The 23,012-nt window shown below is 43.0% G+C and overlaps 1 long non-coding RNA gene across 1 annotated transcript in view; it reads right to left on the bottom strand.

Moving 5' to 3' along the window:
* Positions 1-2,365: 2,365 nt before the first annotated feature.
* Positions 2,366-23,012, bottom strand: part of LOC144984613 (uncharacterized) — a 104,728-nt gene continuing 84,081 nt past the window's right edge. Inside the window, exon 3 of the long non-coding RNA XR_013648410.1 lies at positions 2,366-3,118. This is a non-coding gene — a long non-coding RNA (uncharacterized LOC144984613). The remainder of the gene's footprint in view (positions 3,119-23,012) is intronic.

The following is a 23,012-nucleotide window of genomic DNA, read 5'->3' as shown; positions in this document are numbered from 1 at the left end:
CGTAGAGAGGAGCAGCTGCAGGCGTGTTCGCGGTTCCCTCGAGGTTCGTACGACCACCTAAAAGGACGTCATGATGGAAATGGAACGTACCATTGTCATGGTAGACTGGTAGGTGAAAACCCTCCACTCACTGCTGTTTAATTAAAAACATTTGTTTCCTTCCCTTTGGTGGAAAACCTTCATAAATTAGACCAAAAAAAGTCCAAAGAAAAGTTCTTACAGACCAGATTCACCATAACAGAGACAGCAAAAGCTTTTTTAAGCTGTCAAGATGCTTATTTCTGCCCACAAGAGTTAAAAAAAAAAAAAAAAAGAACAGCTGCACCTGCATCCCTTCACTTTCTGTGACGGTTGTGTTTGTGAGAGCCTGAAGTGAAATGCAGGTGGCAAAGTGGGCTGATGTAGTTTTGCGAGAATGAAATGTGCTTTCAACCCTTTTATTTTAGGCCACATTACCACAGCTTTTGGTCATTAAATCCGCAGGGAAAAGGATTCATTTGCTTCACTGGTAAACTCTGAGTGACACATCTGTTGTGGAGAGTAAATTTAGAGTTATATTTCTGTTTGAAACCAAACTCAGCTTTGTAATTGGAGTTTTTTTTTTTTGAGAAGGATTTGAGGCTCGGATGCTTTCTTCCATCTTGACTTACACCTCATGAACCGACTTCAATCAAAGGGTATCGGGGGCGAAGAGGACATCATTCAAGTCAAACCAAACATCCGTTGTCACGTCCTCGATGGCTGGGAAGCTTAATATGGAGGAGATTATTATCAAGCTGCCCTCAAATTTCAAAAAGAGCTTCCAGCTGATCTAAAAATGATAAATTCAGCTTCTTTTTCTCACTCTGATTTTAAAAGCTTCACAGGCAGAGTGGGCTTTATTGCACCTTTAGGGTCTGGTAGGGTCCAGATTTTCCCAGCTGAGGGCTTCACTCTCACACCGGATGCTCCCGTTAGTGGAAGGAGGCGATGAAGCCGTTTCCCAAACATCATTTCATCGTGAAGACAGACAAGAGGAAACCCGGCAAATTCTCCACAGCTGTCACTTTCACGGATCCACGCCGGAGCCTGAAGTGCTCGGAAGTGTAACGTCGGATCCCAAAGACGCGTCCCAGACTCTGCAGGCCTCAGTCGTGTAAAAACGTGTGTCATCATGGAAACAAGCAGATGAAGAGAGTGCATGAAATGTGATCACATGTCGAGCCCAGCAGCATTTAGTTTGACTGAGGAGGAGAAAAAAAGACATTTCTGTGAAGGCTTTTGGTGTTGCATCAACAGGTGACCTCAGAAGTTGCTGGATTAATTGTTATTCATGACATGCCCAAAAGTCCAGACGTTGCTAAACACCCATTAAGACTGACATGTCTCCTGAAAGACCATTCCCCCCCATTTGGGCTCATTTTTAGGGCTACATTTGAACCATAAAAGATTTTAAAATGTACACTCAGTAAGGTTATCAGGGATTTAAAATGAAACTACAGATGGGAACCTTTCTTTGTAATGAGGGTAAAAAAACGTTTATTTCTTGGTAAAATCAGGTGATTTTAAATTTAAGACATTTAGAAATACATTTCTTACTCAACAGGCCCCTAGAGGTCATTTGATGAATTTCTATTTAATATGATAAAAAATAAAATCAAGATTATGCTCTTTTTTGCCAAAATCGAGAACTTGTGTCGTTTTCTAGGACATAGTTTCTGCAGAGTGGCATTGTGGGCAGGACCGTTTCCACCAGCCATAACTGAGAGGTCTTTGTTTACACTCTCTCCTGCTAGCTTACAGCCACTAGCACTTGTTAGGACGCTGGGTCTAAACCGGTTGAAGGCCGAGGACGTTTCTACAACCAACCTCTTCCACACTCTGCAGCTTCAGCCGTGAAGCCTTTGAGGTTCCATTTCCCTCACGTTCAGATCCGGAAAACAATCAGAACGTAAAGGGAAGCACTAATTAATACCTGCAAACAATATTTAGCACAGTATTCAGTCTTTTGAAGTGTCAATAAAAGCTGCGAGACATTGTTGCGCAGTCAACTTCCGTTATTATATTAGAAGCTTTATTCAGTGTGACTGACTCATTGATGCACTCTTTTCTATGCTTTGGCTTTTAAGCGCTCGCTCATGTCTTTTAAAGGCTGCTCTTAAATGGAATTTCATTAGAGTGCTGGATAAAGACGGATTAATTAACTGATTGATAGATGAAAAGGATCTTGTGGCACATTAGAAAAACAAAAGTAAGAAGTCTGGAATTCAGTCGAAGTGTCTAAAAATACCAAATAGTCTCATTATCCATTAATGACAACACGGTGCAGTAGTCATACTCCATAATGCAACACCCAAACAGAATGTCACTGGCAGCAAACAGAAACTGCAACCGCTTAATAGGATTGTGGCTCCGCAGCAATTTGCCAAAATATTCAGCATTTATGAGACAAATATAGCGCGATTAAAGTACGGGAGAGAAAAATCACAAAATAGCCAACAGGATTAGCAGAAGCATAAACTAAATGCTCCTTGATGTGTCACTGATAAAGGGATTTCTGATTATTCCTCCCCATAAACTGCATGGCGAGATTGTCATGCCGTCATTGTATTACTGTTTCCCTCTTTATCTGTGTGTCAATCTTCAGAGCGAAGCTGCTGTTCTCACCCCCTCCCTGTGTTAAAAAAAGGATTTATCACAGTCTGCATTGGAGTGCATCAAATAAACAAAAAAAGGGGGGCAAAAAACAGATTTCCTCATCGCCTCGGGTTCATGTGTTAATAAATGGTGCGGCTCCAAAAACTGCGCCCCCAGCCCCCCTCCTCACAGAGGGAAACTTGTCATCTTGAATTAATCCATCCTATCAATACGTTTGGGTTTGACAGCTGTGACGCCAAGACTCCTCTTCCTCACGAGCAAGAGGAGTGGATTCTGTTTGAACGTTGACGGCTCCTCCATCAACATCTGGAGGATCTGGGTCGTCACACCGGAGCTCCACACCTTACTGTCGTTGTTCTAGCTGGTCTGATGTGTGAGGCGGCTGTACTGTACCGTCATTTTGTGAGGTTTTCTGTCTGTGTGGTTCTGCCACTGGCTGCGTTCTTCTTCATCTTTCACCTTTATCTTCACCCTATCATGGCTGGAACAGACAGAAGATACCCTGTAATACCAAAGCTACCCAATGATCAGAAGCAGGTGTCCTAATGACGAGGCCTGGTCACAGGTTTGTAAAATCAAGCACTCAGGTATGCAGACTGTTATCAGATGTGTGAAAGAATGCGCCGCTCTCAGGAGCTGAGTGACCTCCAGTGTCATTCCTAAAATTTCCTCGTTCCTAAATGTTCCGCAGTCAACTGTCAGCTCTGTCACAATGAAATGGAAGAGTTTGGGAACAACAGCATCTCGTCCACCAAGTGGTAGACCATGTAAACTGACGGAGAGGAGTCAGCGGATGCTGAAGCACACTGTCAGACTTTCTGCAACGTCATGTGACCTTCAGATTAGTCCAAGTCCAGCACGCAGAGAGCTTCATGGAATGGGTCTCCATGGCCGTGCAGCTGCATTCAAAGCGTCGGATGCAGCGGTGTGAAGCACGCCGCCTAAAGCACGCCGCCACTGGACTCTAAAGCAGAGGAGACACCTTCTCTGGAGAGATGGATCACACTTTTCCATCTGGCAATCTGATGGACGAGTCTGGGTCTGGAGGTTGTCAGGAGACTAGTACATTTCAGACCGGATTGTGCCGAGTGGGAATTTTGGCGTGAGCTTGTTTTTCAGGACTTGGCCCCTTAGTTCCAGAGAAAGAAACTCTGAATGCTTCAGGATACCAGAACATTTTGGACAATTCCATGCTCCCAACCTTGAGGGAACAGTTTGGAGCGGCCCCTTCCTCTTCCAACATGACTGTGCACCAGTGACCAAAGCAAGGTCCATGAAGACATGGAGGACAGAGTCTGGTGTGGATGAACTGGACTGGTCTGCACAGAGTCCTGACCTGAACCCCATAGAACACCTTTGGGATGAACTAGAGCAGAGACTGAGAGCCAGGCCTTCTCCACCAACATCATCCAGACAACAGTGAGGGAACAGTGCAGAGCTTTTCCTGGAGTGACCAGCCAGGAATCCTCCTGGTCGTCTCCAGGACGGTCCCGCTGCTACAAGCTGACATGCAACCCATTCAACTGAGCATGCACACACCATGGCCACTTTCTGTTGTATACTGTTTGACTGGGTTTTAGTCAATTTTGGTATTGTTTTGCTACTGTCTGCACCTTGAAAGGAATTGCCCCTCGGGATAAATAAAGTTGTCTGAATCGAACTGAATTTGATTCAGGATGTTAGAAAACCAGAAGAACATAGAAAGATGCTAAGGCCTCTCTGGACTGACTTCAGGTCGGAGTTCATGACCTGAAGAGACTTTTGGACAAACATGGATCCATGGGAACGTCCAGGGAGAAAGACGCAAGAACTCAAGGGGCGCAGAGGTAGAGCGGTCAACATGGCGTCTGGTCTTCAAACCTTGTTTTTTGAAACATTTCACCGCTCAACCAATCGGCTTCATCCATGAATAAACGTAGCTTAGCAGATTAATTTAATATGACCAGGACAGTCCAGCAAACTCTGGTTTGTTGCGGGGAATCTGAAGTTGACCTTTTATTGTTTGATTTCATTCCACATTAAAGTCCCACTCTGATCATCTTCAGATCTATTTTCAAAGCGATCCCAGTGGTCTTTTCACTAGGATTCTGATGTTTTTAAGGCAATAAATAAAATAAATAAATATAGGAAATAAATATAGGACTGCAGAGCAACAGGAGTTCATGAGAAATTCCCCTCCGAGTTGTGGGCGGGACTGTTGGTGTGGAGTTAGCCTGTACTCATTTCCCATCAACTCTTTGTTTTACACTCTCTCCCGCTAGCTTACAGTCCCTCACACCTCCAACCTAACATTAGTGGAGCAACAACAATAATGATCAATATTGGAACTATCCAGTTGTCCAGCTTTGATCCAGATTCCAGCTCAGACGAGGAAAACAAAGACGTTCATGGATGTGTTTGTCTGCAGGTGGATGCATCAGAATGGGGCTGAGCAGGAAGCTTGTAGTTTGAACGTCACAAGTAAAAGCTTTTCAAACTGCATTTTTTTTTATCTGCACCTGCTTCACAACAATTCGAATAAAGAAATACTCAGAAATGCAGTTTTTATCTCAATTTTCTGTCCTTCATCGTGAGAAAAATGCCACAAGAACCTGTTAAAAACACCAAAATCACCATTTTGGGTCTTTAAGAAGTGGATCAAACTACTTGGAAACGTCATGCAGCTACAACCAGGAGAGAAAAAGGCAAAAGTAGCTTTGACAAAAGAAAAACAAATATATAAATAACACAATCTGAATTTAAAAAAAAAAAAACAGAACTTCCCTTTCATTTGCAAATCCAGACGCTCCTGTGACCCGACTTTCCTGAGATCATGTGTGTCTGTGCAAGGGGGTCACTTAGGCCACTTTTCGTGCTGCACTGAGGTTTGAGCAATTTTTATTACACAGAAAGAAATTCTAGATCATGTGAGTCGACCCTAAAGACTACTAAAGGACAATAATGTTGTTTGGTTTGTTTGAAGGAACAGGATTCATTTAAAAAGGGTTTCATGATTGTTCTGTGCGAGCAGTCACAGAGAACACCTTAAGTACTCTGCATGATTTCCTGCTTGTTACCATCTTTTGGCCCAAACCAGCTTTTGAATGTGCAGGAGAGGTCTCTCCCGTTCAAAAAGCAGATCTCACCTGATATCTATTTGCAGAACCTCACACCCAGGTGAGCTCTGGTCACAAAGCCCCAGCAACCCGACCCTTAGTGCCGACTTTGGAGCCGGTTTGCCGTCATTCACTCGGCAGAAACGGAGAAATCAGGGCATCACAAACAAATCAGCTCCGTGGGTGAGATGAAGGGAACATTTTTGTCTCCAAGCTGTGAGGTAAAAGAGCCTAAATAACTGGCAGCGAGGAGCATTCAATGAGCCAACATCAAGAACCTCATAGGCAGCGAAGTCAACACTATCAAGAGGAAGCAGGTGAGTACGAGTGGAAACAGGCTAGAAAACATTGCTCTCCACATTTATCTCCACTAATTTGACGAGAAATGAGTCAGAACTGGCATGACATTGCCCATCTTTGTGAATCCACTTTTATATGTATTTTTTTAAAAGCTCCAAATCTACGTGGGAAGTGCGTTCCTCCTCCTAAATAACACGCTAAACTTGGACAGCCGGAACAAATTCCTCCGCAAAAGAGCGAGACGTTTTAGCACACTTGTGTTTTATCAATCTGGGGTTTAAAGGTGAGCTGTGTAGGACACAGCAGCGACACCCCCCCGGTATGAATTAAAGATGGCAGCCCTCCGGAAAAACTCCCAAAAAAGGGCCACTTCTTTTGTTTGTCCCTTCTGGGCTTCTGTAGTCAAAGCAGACCTTCAGGGACTTTTTTCATCTCTAAAGGCTGTTTTTTTAAAGATCATTTTGAACAATTTTTACAACTAAAAATAATGCTTTTGTAGTATTTTTGCCCAATTAATGTTTGTGTTTGCACATCAACAGGGATTAATTTTAACTTTTGAGTATACCAACCACCCTTAAAGTACTTTCTATATTTTCATACTCAATATATATAAAATACAAAACAATATTAAAATCTATCAGAAAACCACAGATTGATCTTAATATTTACTTATTTACAAAACTTTCTTTCACTTTCGAATGTGTGGTGACAATTAATTCATGGATTTAATGTCAGTTTTCCATTTTAAAAAGTAAGAGAGGAAACTGGCATCACAATCAGTGAAATATTATCATGGCAACCAAATAATCAGAATTTTTTTTTTGAGCTTTTTCAAATTTTCCAAACTTCCTTCAAGTTAACGACGTCTACTTTCGAGTTTGAAACGGTTTCAAACTTTTATTTACGGTCAAATTTTCAATCTGGTCTTTCGTCCGCTGATCCTGATTTGACTGCAAACTGTTGCACATCGATCTGCTTATTTGTTTACAAGTCAGCCGGGTTTTGTTTGAAAATTCAAATTTATGCTAAAATGTGCACAATTTATACTATTTAATAGTCAACTAGCACATAGAGAAGTGCCCTGTTTAAGTGTTAGATACTAAAATAAATAATTTGAATCAAATAAAACTAGTGGACAACCTGGATGGAGACTGTATTGGAAAATAATCTAAATCCAATGACTCAGGGTCAAAAAACCCCTGATCAGGACAAAATATGCAAACCTCTACCCCATAAATCATCCATCACCCACAGATCTTCAGGATAAGACTGTAGTCAGTTTTTTTGGGTTTCAAATAAGGTCATAGATGAAGGTTTAACCCTTGTACCGTCTTGTGGGGTCCAGATGACCCACTTCCAAGGTTGGGGGCTAAGCATCATCATCAAAGCAACTGAAAGATAATGCAAGGTAATGAACGGAAGCTCATAAAAAGTGACAATTGTGAGGACACGGAGCGCTGGCACGTCCCTGTTCCTGAAGCACAAAATGAACAACAGCATAAAGCTGACAAACGCTTCATGAAAACCCTGCAAAGATGCTATCCCTCCTGGCAAACGTATAGAAAAGCCCTGGGGTGCCGATAAACTAAAACAGAACGGATGGGCGATGCTCCCAGCAGTTATCAACATAATGAAAACTCACATCCAATGTTTCCTGGCAACAACAAGTCCCCCAGTGTTCAAAGCTAAAGTCTGGAGGCGACTCCAAGGATGCTGTCGCTCCACACATTCAGAGAAAAAAAAAAAACATAGTTTCATTGTTTTTCTCTGCATCTTGACTTTTCTGTCAGAGGCTTAAGAAGAACATCGCTTTTCTGACAGGTCCACTTGTTTATCTTTGAGCATCTGCACACTGAACGTATGCGACAGCTGCTTGATTTTTCAACTCCTCCATGTTACAGACACACTTGCAGCAAAAAGCAGGCTCAGTTCTTTAAACTTTTAGTGTTTCGATTGAAGCACAAAATTGACAGACTGATGTGCAAGAACAGAAAATATGGAGGTTATCCTTCACTGTTGACACGTTTACTGCAGGCGGAGACGCCATCAGCTCTTGTGGTTAAAAGCTAAAGATAAACCAGGTCAACTGAACACTCCTCGTGGCTTGTGGTGAGGCTTTGTCTTATACATTATATAGTCCCAGTCGGCCCCCTGAGCATGCTCTGCAGTCTGCTGCATTTCCTTGTCCCCTCAGAGTTGCTCCCAGCTCGCCCCTTTTACCCCGCAACACGTTTGCAGTTGCAGGTGGCGTTTCCGTACAATATTTAACAGATTCACACATGCCTTCGCCTCCACCCCCGTCTGCCGCCCGCCGTCCCAGCGGGTCCTTGCACGCCGTTTGAGCTCTGAAACAGCACAACCATCAGTCCAGTGTAAATAACATGAAGTGGCAACTCATAAATAGTTAATGATGCAAAAAATCTATGAAGTCGCTCCCTGGGCTCTGCAAAGGCTGCGCTGCAGCCGGTTGCTGCGTTTCCTGGAGGGGCCTTGTGGGGCACCCGGTGTTGGTTTGAATCATTGCCGGTGCCGTGACGAAGTCACAGAACGATTAGTAACAGGTGGTAAAACGCCAAAGCAGGTTATTCAAGGAGACTGATGTCACAGAGCTAAAGGTAATTAGAAATGTATGCACCACACGTCAATAGCAGTAGATGCAAACATGCGACCCCCTTGTAAGCCTTTTCTGCCGCTCCGCTCGCTGCGTTGGACACTGCAGGGTCTCATGTCCACAAATGGAGCTCAGTGGGGAGGGGGTTCAGAAAGCTTTGGAAAAACATTTCATGCTCAAAGTCTCCTCAGTCCTTAAATCTACTTTTGAGATGTTTTTTTTTCATGTCAGCACGATCCGTAGCACTCAGTCAGTCAATTATCACTAAATAGTTCCGTTTATTTTTGAGTCATCATCCGATACTTTTGGGAGCATCAACACACCTAAGCCTTCAGGTTCAAGCTGCATCACTCGGGGACGACTTAAATCTGCATATAAGGGTGGATTTAGGCAGTCTGGGGGCGAGAAAGGGTCAAACCTGTACAGGGCACCATCAAAGTGGTAGACCATCCATAAATCAATACCAACTCTGAGTCCCTGATTGGTCAAAATCCACTGGTTGGGCCCAAAATTATAAACTTACATAGCAATGCTATGACAGATGGAACATCTATGTGCGTTTACACAGACTTTTCCTGCTAGGCTCACACCGGTAGCGTGTGGCGACTTCAAGAATGCGGTTTTATTACGGGCTGTTCACACACTGGACTATCAGGGAGTGGCAGGGAGGGGGATTCTTCTTCTTTTGTTTCTTTACTATTTACCAGCGCTTGTCCGCCACCTACGATTGGAAGACGTTTGGCCGGAAAGGTCAAATCGGTGCAAATCTGGTGAATCTCACTCCAGGCTTCTTCTTTCACAGCTCGGTTCTGATATGTGGAAAACTTGGTCCGTCCACAAATTCATTCATTCATTTCTCCCCCATGATAAACGAAAGTTGGCACTTCCACGTTTGGAAAAGGACGCCGCCCTCACATCACTACCAACTCCCTGAGCGCGTCCCCAGCGTTTCCGGGATTTAGCAGTCGGTTGAAGTTTCAGCGCGTGATCACTGAACGTATAGAATCCGCCACCGGACTTGAAAACGTGTGTCGCGCCGTGGGAACGTGGGCGCGCTCACATAGACTTTTCAAGTGGATGCTTGGACACAAGTTGACACAGCGGTTGGATAACACAAGTTTACAACAGCGACACCGATCCGGCTCCTCTTTGGTGGAATATGTCACATTTCACGGGTGTTGCTGTCATTGTGTCCGTCCTCAGTGTTTCCCTTCAAACAGGAGAACTGCATCTGTGGTTTCGGAGAGTTTTTAATTTCTGAGAATGGAGAGCTGCCAGTTTGAAATCTGCAGCCAAAAAACCGACTGTGGTGTCGGGGGGGGGGGGCTGAATAAATAAATGGATAAATAAATAAACCCATGACGGATCTGTCTCCCATCGGAGGCCGAACGACTTCCCCCCCCTGTCCCGACCCCAGACTCTGCATGAACCTGGACCTCCACCTCCGCCTCCATCTTTTGGACCCCCCCCCCCCCCCACCCCACCCACGACGGATGCAGCACATTAGTTTCATCCATGAATTGGATCTCCTCATGCACGCAGTTAGTTTCCCCATCAGCTGCCTGCCTGTCAGTGTGGGGATGGTAATTCGGATGGGAAGGAGGCTGGGGAACAGCTGCTCGCGCAACAGCCAACAATAATGCAAAAAAAAAACATTACTAACCTTAAAAACCACAGAGATGGGACTAAATTGGGAATGTATGCAGCTTTGGCGGGCCCTCTCCCGTGAATTGTGTCTTCCCTGACAAGCAGCTCATTGCATTTCCCATCATGCATCTGATCGGTCATTCAGAAACAAAAACACAAATAAGTCAAGTCGACCATCTGCTTGTTAGAGGCAACCATAAAAGTGTCTGTTAAAAAAGAAAAAAACGAACAAACAAAAAAACAAAACATCCCATTTCTTTGACGGCCCACCTGAACGGAAAATGGTATATTTTGTGTTTTTCACGTCAGAGCTCTGTCAGCTATACGACGCGGCTCGTCTTTTAATTCATCACATCAACACACAATGCTTGTGTTATCCTCATTTTCTAAATCAATAATCAGCCCAGCATGCTTCATTAACAGTGACCAATCAGAGACAAGCTGGGGATCTCGTTTTACAACATGAGCATTCTGAAGACATAAACCATCTGCTACTTGTAGGAACAGAAAAATCAAATTAATCCATTCTTATCATGCATTCAGATTTTAAAGCAATTAAAGATGTTCTCAGTGTAAGCGCACACACAGAAGTAGCTTGGTAATGAGGAGGGCAAACTCTTCGGTGAACTTTCCAGGCTTCTCAGCGGTGCTTTTGGAAACTTTACAAGTCTCGCACACTCCAGTGAGCCGTTAGCCAGTACAATACAGATGTTGGCAACGACGATGAATTTTTTATTAGGCATCTAATCATAACCCAAACTCAGATTTCCCATAATAGGGAGCTCAGATTCAAAATCCTGAGATGCCAAATCATCTACGCCTTAATGTTTTTTAATAAGAGAAATAAACAGCTGCCAAAAAATAAGTACGACTGGTTTTAGGATTACATAAAACCCGATGATGAACTACAATGTTGAATTTACCTTAATTAAGCTTGGGGAGTTCTGCTTGCCCAGAATGCTAATTTGAGCTCAGATGTGGTGCTTTGGTAACCTCAGAGGGGCCTGGCCATCAAAGCTGTGCAGCCACGCCGCATTACAGCATCACGCCGTCCAATTAAAGCGAAGAAATGGACAGTTTTGAGGCGCAAAACAACATGGAGTGATGCCCCCCTTTCCACGCAGACTTTTTAACCTGCAGAATATGCTGTGCACGGCACTTTTCTGGAAGCGTCGCTTGTCCGGTGAATCCGTCGTTGGCAGCTGTTCTCTTAGTGATTATTTCCATTTTCCTTCAGCTTCCTCCTCTGCAGAGAGGAAAATTGTGAGGAAAAATAATTGGCAGATTAATAGGGCCTAATCACTGTGCTTGTATTCATGGTGAACTTGCTTACAGCTGGGAGGACAAGTACTTTCAAGTGTCTGACAAGGAGCTATTCTCTGTCTCACATTAAGGTATTTTCACCTTGAAGAGGTGAATGATTTCTCTGATAGGACTGCTTTTAAGGGTGCCGTCTGGTCCTCCAGTGAACAACCTGTTATACCAACATCCTCGCTCTGCAGCGACTCAAAGTACAAAAAAACATACAGAAGAAAAACCTACAAATGCTACATTTGAATGCCAGATTAATGTTAATGTGTTCATCTACAAAGAATTGAAAGTCACCTGCAAATAACATAGTTCTAAACTATGCTAAACAAACTCATTTATATGGAACATTTTACAGCTGTGGAGAAATCAAACCATAATCATCAGCAGAACTAAAATCTCTTAAATTACGGCAAAATAACAAATTAGCAGTAGAACTTCAAACAGAAATGCAAAGATGTGAAATCCAACTAACTCTCACTTAAAAAAGATCTAAAAGGTCTAGAAAACACAAATGAATGAAGTGGCTGAAAAAAAAAAGCTAATAATAACACAAGGAAAAGTAACCTTAAAAACTATCACAGCAATTCCAAATTAATTGTAATCAGTTGGAGAATAAGGGGGTTATTGAACAATGAAATGAAAATAATTAAAACGTTCTGACAACGTTCATTTAAGGCTAACTACTGAACTAGTGAAGGAACCGTCGACTGGATCGCAGAACTGGACTGAGCGAGTGTAGAAACGGTTTTAGCTCCAACCAAATCAAGTCGATTCACTCGCCAGTTTTTTGCGATGCGGACGCCGTCAGTAAGCGGTGATTGGCCCGAGTCGGTCTGACTGTTTCTATGGAAACCGGTCTTACCAATCAGCGAGGATCTTGTTGGACGTGGCGGTGGGCCAGCAGGCTCCACCTACTTTTATTAGGGCGTCTGATTGGTGAGTTTACCTTTACAAAGTAAAACTGTAAGTGATGAGCAAACCTAACATCGCTGAAAACAAAAGGAAAAAACAAAAACAAACGGTACAGCAAAGAGGCAAAACTGATAAATTACATTAAAATGCTGGAAAAACATTCCAAAATACTTTTTTTTGCTCAACTAGCTGAAGCAAAGGTTAGCTTAAAGGGTTGGAATGATGCCTAAGATTGCAAAAAAAATATCTTTGTACCACATCAACCCAGAACATTCTTGGGAAAAGATAAATGATTTGCAATTTTAGCTAAAAACGTGTAAAACTGGTGCAAAGATGCTGAATTGTGCTAAATAATGAAACCCTGCCAATGCTTTAAATACTAAATGAACTGCTAAATGCTACATTAGCAGGAATACTGGTATGCAACCTTAAAACAATAACTGGAAAACTTGGTTTAACATCTTAATTTTACGGTTTTTTTCTCTCTTGTTGTTGTTGTAATCGTCGGTACGAGTCCCTTTACGTCCTTCCCAGCACTCCTTCCATGTGCAGTCACATTTGCAGCCCCGGTTGAAATTCATCACTCCCCCTCCCCAGGTTTGCTGGGCTGACGACCAAGCCAAGATCGCAATGAGCTCATTGTTACGCTCCGAGTGCCGCTCTCGATTTCAGAGCTATCAACAGCTGTCGATCGGAGATGTCCTGGACGCCGTCCATCAATCACAGGCGCCCATCATCAGGAGACAAAACAAAAACCAGTCAGCCAAAATGTGCAGCCCAGAGTCAAACCAGGTGCAGCAAAAAACACCCCAACCAAGAGAAGGTAGGAGCTGGTTTAAAACGGGGGTCGTGGATGAGCGGCGCAGGTCAAAAGTTCAGCAGCGCGTAAAGTTTTACGGTTGAGTGTGACAACAACACCGCCAATCGTGAGTGAAACAGTCGTTTAGCAGGTCGTCCATGCTGAAAAACACTTGCTTACTGTTTCTGAAAGGCTGAATATTTGGGGACAAGTCGTTTCCAAAGTGGATTTGTTGGCCAGTATTTTCAGTATATTTACACACAGACCTTGCAGAGGAATTAAAGGGGGAAAAAAACACAATACTTGGATTCTCATTTTACTATTGAGCCTCCGGTTCTCTAAGAGCCTCTTCCAGGTGTTTTTGTAATTCAATAAAAAAAGAAAAACCTATATATGCAAATATCATTAACACGGGTGCAAATGTTTATGACTGCTAGGTTCCTTATCGCTTGCAAAGCTGCATAAGTACCGGCGTTAATAAATAAATAAGAAGAATAAAACATTTCATTAAATGTGACGTATTAGGTTATTTTCCACCTGCTTCATTTGAATTTCTCTCATATTTGAATTAGTTTCCTAATCTGCAAAAAAAAAAAAAAAAAAAAGTGCAATTGTTTTTTAAATTGGCTCCAGCAAAAATCTCTGCCAGAAAAGTAGAATAAAGGTTCATATGTTGCTGCATCGACAGCCAGGAAGGAATCTCAGAAGTGACTTTTTCCAGATCCAGGTGCTTTTACGAGTCGTCCAATAGTAAAAAAAAAGTCGTGACGGTTTTTGTAAAACATCACCATGACATCAACACTGATTGAGTGGCACTGTCACTGCACAGGACACACACTGAACAGATAGGGGATATTCTCTGACGCCAGCTCAAACCTTCGCCATATGGGGGGGGGGGTTTGACCTGTACAGGTTCTGTAGATTTCTGGGTTGTTTGGGTCCATGGAGGGGGGGCAGAGAGGAGCGGCTGCATCTTAAAAGGAGCACAGGTGTGTCATGCAGTTCCCTTCAGACCCATCCGGCCACCTTAAGGGAAGTCATTAAAATGGAGCGTACCATTGTCGTGCGTGTGGTAAGTGTGTCGTGAATTAAGGATAATGGAAGTTACACGCACTTATAATGCACGAATGAAGTTGTTGTCACGCCACACTTTAGTCGTCAGTTAAGTGCTGCACACACGGGTTGTGCACGTGATAAGCCGGTGCCCGTAGGATGTTCACACCAGCTGCACTCTGATTGTCTAATTTCCTCATTTCCAACAGTCAGGCTGCACCTGAGGAGTGCGCAAGCAACACGTGAACGGCACTGACAGTACAGTCCTCAGGATTTTAAGTAGGCTGGAAAAAGAGAGAAATCTGTAGGACACGCCTGCGTTGTACATACATCAACCATACTTACCTTTATGTGTTTTTGGTCTGAATTCTTCCCCCACCCCTCTGGCTTCTCCCTACCCCTGCATTTAGCCCTCCAAACAGAGAGACTTGGAATTCCCACCCTGCTCCCTAACTACTAAAAAACCACACTATTTTATATTGGTTTCTGGACTTTAAAAGTAATTTGGACATCACGCTCACTACTTTTTTTTTTAATGGATAATGTGACATCACTGAAATCACTAAGTTAAAATCTAATTGATATGAGCCTTTAGTGACGAATTGTAGATTATATAGTGCATTGTAAAGGAATTCTGACACAGCCTGTGGTTTCAAATTCAGACGTTACTACCACTCGATGACGTCATCAATAGTTGCCGGTCATCTTCGTGAGCACAGAGCTGCCAGCGGCCGGTTAAATGCGTAAGAACATCAGTTTTAGGACTTTAAAAAGTCACACAAAAAGTCAGTACTTGGATTTAAATGTGAACTTCTGTGCTTCAGGGCACACCCACGTAAAGAAATGCGATTCTCTTCCACGTCACAGCGCCATTCCGGTCACCTTACCAGTGGAAGGAACACCCACCCCTAAGTCCCTTTGGCTCCTCCTTCAAAAAAACACGTTCAAACACCACTGAAGCTCCAAATGCCCCTACAGTTGGAGCAATGGGGAGGAACAAGAGGGGTAAGGAAGCAATTTGGATTAAGACTTCAAGTGTTCAACACTACCTGTGGCATGCACCTAGAATAAATGTGCATGAACATTTCCTCTTTAGGACTTTGATATTTCATACAGGTTTAACCCTTTTTTTTGCCTGTATCCACACGTAAGGGCAGTCATGACTAAGGCCAAAGAGGCAGCTTTGTCCATTCACCTGCCAATCAAAAGAACATGGCCAGAAATAACAGCAAAAAAAAGGGGATTCTACTAAAATTAAACTTGATGTAAAATTAGGATTCAATGAAATATGTCTCCCTCCTGTACTCTGCTTCCAGCGGTCTTTTTAGGAACTACGGCAGTTTTTTCCCCTTCATTTTGGGGGGAGGAAGGCCTTGACGTGGAGCTGGAGTCAATAAATTCAACAGAAAAACTTCATTTCAAGTGTTTGGTAGAAACCTTTTCTTGTCCTGCGTTTTGACTTAAACTCAGGGGGAAAAAAACATTTAAAGGTTTAACAAAAACACAAACTATCTTACCTTGTTTATAAAAAAAAAACGACTTTTACTGTCAGATTTCTGGGAAGGGGGGATTTAGGAATCGACTTACGAATTTATATGTACCCTATAGTTGCACCTTAGATGTGACACAGAAGATGTTTTTGTGACAAATACGGCAACAAGTGTGCATTGGTTTAGTTAATTTATTATAAAAAGTTAACTTCTAAGACAACAGAAAATGAACATTTGTCAGTGTTTAGATCTTGCTAACAGCATGTAGGTAAATAAATGATAACCCCATCCAACCCTTACAACATCTGTTAGCATCAAAACTATATGACACAAAGATACATAATTAATAGTTAAGCAACAATCTAATTAAATCGGACAAACTGGATGCATTTGCCATTAGGAAGTTTTAATTACGGGCTAAAATTTAAGCTAGAATGAAATATTTAAGCAGCAAAATTATCTTTCACTCTGCAGTCTTGAATGCATTAATATGAATATGTGACGTGCATTCAAAGTGGGACCAACAAGATGTAATTTTCCTTCATCAAAGCAGGAACTAATTGTTAAGTTTGCTGCCGTGCCATATGTGCAGCCTCGGTGGAGGGGAAATGCTAAACAGAATGTACCTTTAGCAAGACTTCTACATCTCTCCAGTGTCTGAAAACTTCAGAGGCAGACACTCCTCCTGACCCCGATGACCCCTCCAGTGCATGTTGCATCACCACGACGCACGGACGCCGCATGCAGAGCCTCTGAACGACAGCTCCCATTTGCATGTGATGCGGCCTCGCCGAGACGCTCGTAGAGGGGAACACGATGTTTCCCCAAAGGTCTATATGTTCCTGTGTGGAGCAATCGCTGAAACCGAGCCGCCGCCGCCGCCGGCGGAATCCAAACAAGATCCGTCAGTGATTAGGGGAGCATGGGGGGACGTTAGGAAGACGAGCTGCTCTCCGGCCCACATTCCCATTCCCGACCCAGCGGGCAGTGGGACGTGTCTGGCAGGGAGGCAGTCATGGAAGACCCACGCGTACCCCGGGTCATCTGCATTCCACCCATGCCATAGCAATATTGATATTGGCAGGCAGAATGCTGATACTGGGTACGTAATGATGCAATTAAAACCAGAGCCATTTTGCCATTATTTGCAAGGATTTGCACCCCCTCCCTTCCCCCATTTTGAGAGGCAAATATGATTTGGATGCACAGAGATCCAGAGAGAACCCAGTCGTAATAAAGGAATTCATCTTGTCATATCAATGCCGATCTTATCTTATGCGTTAATGCAGTTTTTGTTTTTCATTGACATCAACGGTCTGCGCATCCACCGGTCCAGGTTCTCCTCAAATCGCAGCACGGCGCCATAATTCACCGCGCAGCAAACCACCAGCCGAGTCCCGTGTTTTGCTTAACTGCTCTCAAGTTAGGAATCAGATTTATAACGAGGGAGAAACGCTGGTTTTATCCATTATTGGAGTCATCTGCAAGATATGAGATCCGAGAATGAAGGAAAAATGCAAATCAGCCCAATAATATTGGTTTACGCACAGGTTATATACCTTGGAAATAAAAGACCTGAGTGTTTTTAGAGCCATATGTTGCTTCTTTGTTCCAAGAGGGGAGATGCATTCGTGTCACTTATGCGTCTGATTAGCAAAATGATTTATGCCACAATCACTCAAAAATTCAGACAGCGAATGCGAAAATGCTTTGTGACTCCACCAGATGTGCACAATAAAACCAGATTCCCATTGTAATCTGGGGTACTTAGTTTATACGGAGCAAATATAAGACACACTCGGATGTGGCAAAGTCACTCTTTTTAAAATCTGACTATAAATGATTGGAAATAAATTGTGTGTTTTATGCTGGGTGGCATGAGTGGGTTGATAAATTGGGAACAGTTTTGTACCCTGACTTATCTACAAGACAAACCTGGTGGAGATCACAGGGATTAATTGCTTCAGAGGTGTGGAACGCCGCTTTCCCATTCTTCCCCCCGCTCTCTGTGCCTAAACAATGATTAATCACCCTTTAACTATTCTCCAGAGGACGCCGGTATTTTGCCAAGACCGGCCTTATCCTCCCAAATCCGCCGGCGCAGGTTGGGGAAGGCATGTGCCAGGTACATCCAAGGCAACCTGTCCTCATCCGTTATCAGATTAGGGAAGTGTCAGGGAGCAGACGCAGCGGAGCAACGCTGTTGTTCCTCGCACCTCCAAAACCCCCACCCCTCCAGCGCGCCAAGCCCTCCCCTCCATCTTTATTTCCCAGCTGCCACTCACTCCAAACCAACAGCTCTGTTGGCAGTCTTTGGCAGGCCGAGCGGCAGACGCTGGACGCGACCACGAGGAGGAGTGTCCTTCAGAGTTACACGTTTCTGCTGAACTTTATGTTTTTATTTCTATTTCAGAGTTTAGGATATATATATACATAAATATTTACTGACTTCACTTTCCAGAACTGAAGGTTAAGATCTTTTTTGTTGATTCAGCACTAAAACTGGACAACATCTGCTTTGTTGGTCAGTCGACACATTTACATCCGTGCATGAGCTGCAACCTTAAGGCCGTGTCTCACAGCCACTCCGTACATTCTGCGCGTATTGCACATATGTGAATCTACGTGAAAAAAGTGAGTGAGGTTGTGGTCTTCATGTAATATTTGTCACCAAGCTGAAACCACGCAAAGAACACGTAAATCAGCCTAGAACATGTACCGTGCGTGATTATTGGGCTCTTTGGATGCAGTTCATTAGTGATTTGTGCATAAATTACATAACTGAACATGATCTGTGTCTCCTTAGGAGCTAGGAGCAAGAAATGGGAAAATTATTATTAAAATTTGTAAAAATTATTTTGCTCCAAACTCCTGACACTAGAAAAACTTGGTTTAAGACTCAAAAAAGTCAAATCTTACTGTAATTTTTGGTAAGTGCTGGTTAGAGATTGGATGAGGATTTATTGAGACGGGTCAAGTTGTACTAAGTTTCTCATTTTGTTCGTAGTTTTTTTAGCCATTTCCAGTAATTACAATAGTTTTTTTTGTCACTGTAATCAAAATGAACTACAATCAGGTTTATAAAAATGCAAAAATACAAACCATTTGCTTAAAACTAGCAAAAATCTACTTATCATTGAGCTGGATGACATTTGAAAAAAAATATAAAAGTTTACTTTTTTGATTCTTTTTCCTTTTTGAATGCTTGTGTGAAACTTTTCTTGTTAAGTAAATTGCTGAATTGACAGATTTTCAAATTCAACTTTATTCTTATAGCACTTTTCCTTCTACAAAGCATCTCGAAGTAGCTTAAATAGAAGTTTAAAGTAGTTTAAAGTAGTTTAAAGTAGTATAATACACAAAAAAACCAACACACTTACACATCCCACAAGTACAATCAAAATAAATCGAATCAATTATTAATAAAGTTTATAAATTGAAATTAAAACATGTAAAAGCTCTTCTAAAAAGATGAGTTTTGAGGTTTTTTCTTGGGACGCTCCACTGTGGGCCTCACCTGCCGTCCTCAGGCAGGTGAGGCCCACAGTGCTGAAATTTGGCCTCGCCGTGGGTTTCTGTTCCCACTCTCAATACTTTCCAGTGATCTCCTTCTTAAGATTAGTGTTCGATTCCTCTCTTAACCCTTGTGCTATCCTAGGCACTTAGGATAGCAGGCACTAGTCAGTGCTCTGAACCTTTTTTCTTCAATGATTTGTGATCTTCACTGGTGTCCATGGATTACATGAAATCTTTCCACATTTATCCACCTTTGTCATAGTAGGGAGAACATGTCAATGTAAGGGGGGGAGTCATGTAAGATAGCACAAGGGTTAAGACTTCCTCTTTCTGCTATTTCGTCTTCTGATTTGGGTTTTTCCTCATCAGTGTTCTTGACAAATTAAAACAAACAAGTGTTCAATGGCTCAACAGATATTCTTAGAGACAACTTTTAAATGTTCTCATCTCAATGTTCTTTAAAACGTAGACTGGATGAGTAAAAACAGTCGTGTCTGTGGCACATTCCCTTCTCATAATTTGTTGGGAACTATTTTCATCCGTGGATTAATTCACTTTTGGTGGGTATTTTAGCGGCAGGACAGCCCGGGCTTTGACTGGAGACAAACAACATCTGCGTTCACTCTAAGGAAGGAATGCAGAAAATGTTTGATGGAAGCCAAAGTCATGAGACGCGTCAGGCTTTCCACTCACAGGTAACCCTTTAACAAGCTCCAGCTTCCTGTTGGAACGTCGTGTCTGTTCGTTCAATTGTCGTTGAAGTTTAGGCAATAAACTACATTTGTTAATGAAAGGTGCAAAAATATTTAATACCTCTGTGTTTGTTTAGTGGTGGAGTTGATTGACAGCTTTGTTCAGCCAATGACAGTCAGGGAACACCTGATGATGTCAACCAACCAGATGGAGACGAAGGAGTGTTATGGTGTGTTGACAGAGGCTTAGCCCTATTTCTGACTCTACAATTCCAAAATTCAATTCCCTGAAAATTTCCCAGAAGTCTGTGTGAAAAACTAGTGTCCATTGATGCCGACTCGATTGGCGAATCTAGACCAAAATGCATTGAACAATATGTAAATAAATGTGTTTTTGTTTTTCATAAATCATCCAAGTCTGATCAGCAGAACACAGTGGATTCATAGTCTTTGTAAACTGTTCTTATTTGTTGCAGAGTTGAAATATAGCGATGTTTTACAGAATCCATTTTGTTTTTTTACACCTCTTGTAGTGATGGGATCACAGGACTGAGCCGTCTTAGGAAGCATTTAAAGAATGCATTTTGTTTTCATTTGTTTACTTTTGTATCTGTTGTGTGTATTTCTGACTGAGCTGTCACCGGACGACCAAGTGTCTCCTGATTGGGATAAATAAAAGGGTATCGATCCACCTGTCTGTGTGTGTATTAATCCTTCCATATGCAACTGCTTTTTGCAGCTCAAAGTCTGGTAAAAGGGAGGTTCAGCGCTGGGGAGGCACCGGCACCAAGCCAGGCAGGATTAAGACGCACAAAAGTTCCTTTGCTCTTAAGGTCTGGGGGTGAATCAACGCATTAGCTATAGGTCCAGTGTTGTCATTTTTTACAGGGCCTCCTATATCCTGCTTTTCTCATTTCTTTCAGAGCAAACTTTATCCATAGACATGATAATATATTATCTTAGAACACTGAATAACACATTTTTTATGACATGTCAGTTATTTTCTACAGCTCATATTCCTACCCAAAAGTAAGACGACTCGATCTCTGAGGCCCCGCCTTTCACTCCTCGTAGGTACCGCCCATTTCATGACATCAACCACGGCCTCGGCAGCGTCTCGTCCACAGAGACAAATAACATGAACTTTTTGCAAAGATGGATGTGCATTTTGTGCAAATAAAAGGAACATTTTGTCAAACACCGCTAGCTCCCCGGAGAAAGTGGGTGTTTGCTTTAGTCTGGGGGCGGGGCTGGGAGTGCAGACTCTTCCAGGAAGGAGCTGTTTCCCACTTTGTGATGTCACCATGTGAGGACCCTCTCGTTATCGTGGATTGGGAGGGGCTGGTGCTCAGAGATTATGTTTTCAGAGGAATAATCAGAAATGCGTGAATGGATCAAAACACTGCTTTGGAGTTGTTTATAGTGAGGAAATAACATTATAACACACTTAAAAGCTCAAAAAGTTTCTTTTGTATGATAGAGGCTCTTTAAACTCCTGTAATTTGTTGCCCATTTCTACAATTTACGAAATTCCAAAGGATTTTGAAGCCGAGAAAAGCAGATCTGCAACACTTTACAGTAGCGTTGACGCAATCAACGTAAACCAGCCGATGACGGCACAAAGCTGCTCTTCTCCTCGTCAGAATCCGTCGAAATGGCGTTAATTCCATTAACAGATGAAGAGTTACTGTCTTAAGAAGAGCTCGAGTTGTTTGCTGTCACCGAGGGCAGCTCAGATGTTCCATCAATCCATCCATTTTCATAACGGGGTCATGGCGTTGCCGACCGTTTCCCACCTCCTGTTAGGCAAAGGCAGGGCTCACCCAGACCAGGTCACCACTCTGTTGTAGGGCCTCACACACACACACACACACACCCACACGCACGCACGCACACACACACCCACGCACACACACACACACACACACACACACCCACACGCCTACACACACACGCATCCAGGGGCAACTTAGTACCTATGAAGCAGGTTTTTGACTGGCGTGTCCAGAGAAAACCCACGCATGCAAAAGGAGAACACGCAAACTCCACACAAAAAAGGACCCAGCCGGGATTCGTACCATGGCCTTCTAACTGTGAGGCTGACCGCTGAGCCCCCGAAACGCTGGAATACTTCACGAGGTCTTCCATTGTGGAACGTTTGGCATTAGGTTCATTTAAACACCACAAAACACAACGTTTTTGACAATTCTCACATTTGTTGACGGCTGCAAAGTGTTGCCGCAGCGCCGCATTAAGAAGGCATTTTTACACCCAGAAAAGCAGCTGCGCCACGTTAACAATATCCTAGTTGTTAAATTCAAATAAACAAGAAGGAAGACGTGTGTGTAAAACTGCATTAATCACTTTGATTTGTCAGTTGGGTGAGGAGGCGACAGAATTACTTTTTATTTGATTATTATGCGCGTCATCACTTTATTTTTTATCAGCACGGCCCTTTAAATCATCGGGGCTGCATCTGTCAGTCTCGACAGACAGGAAAACAAAATTCACAGGAACAAGCGCAACGGTAATAAACAACAAAGGGGGTCAATTTATTAGTGTGCAAAGTCTTCTCAAAGAAAATTTGGTGCAATTATGCACGCCTGCAAAAGGGCAGCTGTTTGCAATCGGGCATGGCCGAGAGCAAAGTTGGGGTAAAGTTGTCACTTTCCGCCCCGAGGAATGGCGAGACCAGCAGCTGGCAGGTGCAGCAGTTTATCACAAACCCAGAAATAATTGAAAGTGACAACTGGCAGCATCACAAATGATTTATTAGTCTTTTACTCAGCTCCTAACCATCCTCGGGGCTGGAATCAATTATTCACCAACTATGTGTCTTCAAATCATTAATTCTACTGTGTGGAGCCAAACACCGTCCCACTTCATGTAGCTCCTCCTGAACCAGACCTTGGACTTGTTCCACCAGGTTCTGCTCTGCTGGGCAGACAT

Source organism: Oryzias latipes, chromosome 16 (assembly GCF_053564925.1).
Source record: "Oryzias latipes strain Hd-rR chromosome 16, Olatipes_Hd-rR_3.1".
In the NCBI taxonomy this organism is placed as follows: domain Eukaryota; kingdom Metazoa; phylum Chordata; class Actinopteri; order Beloniformes; family Adrianichthyidae; genus Oryzias; species Oryzias latipes.
The sequence above is the reverse complement of the archived record's forward strand: the minus strand, read 5'-3'. Positions and strand labels throughout refer to the sequence as shown.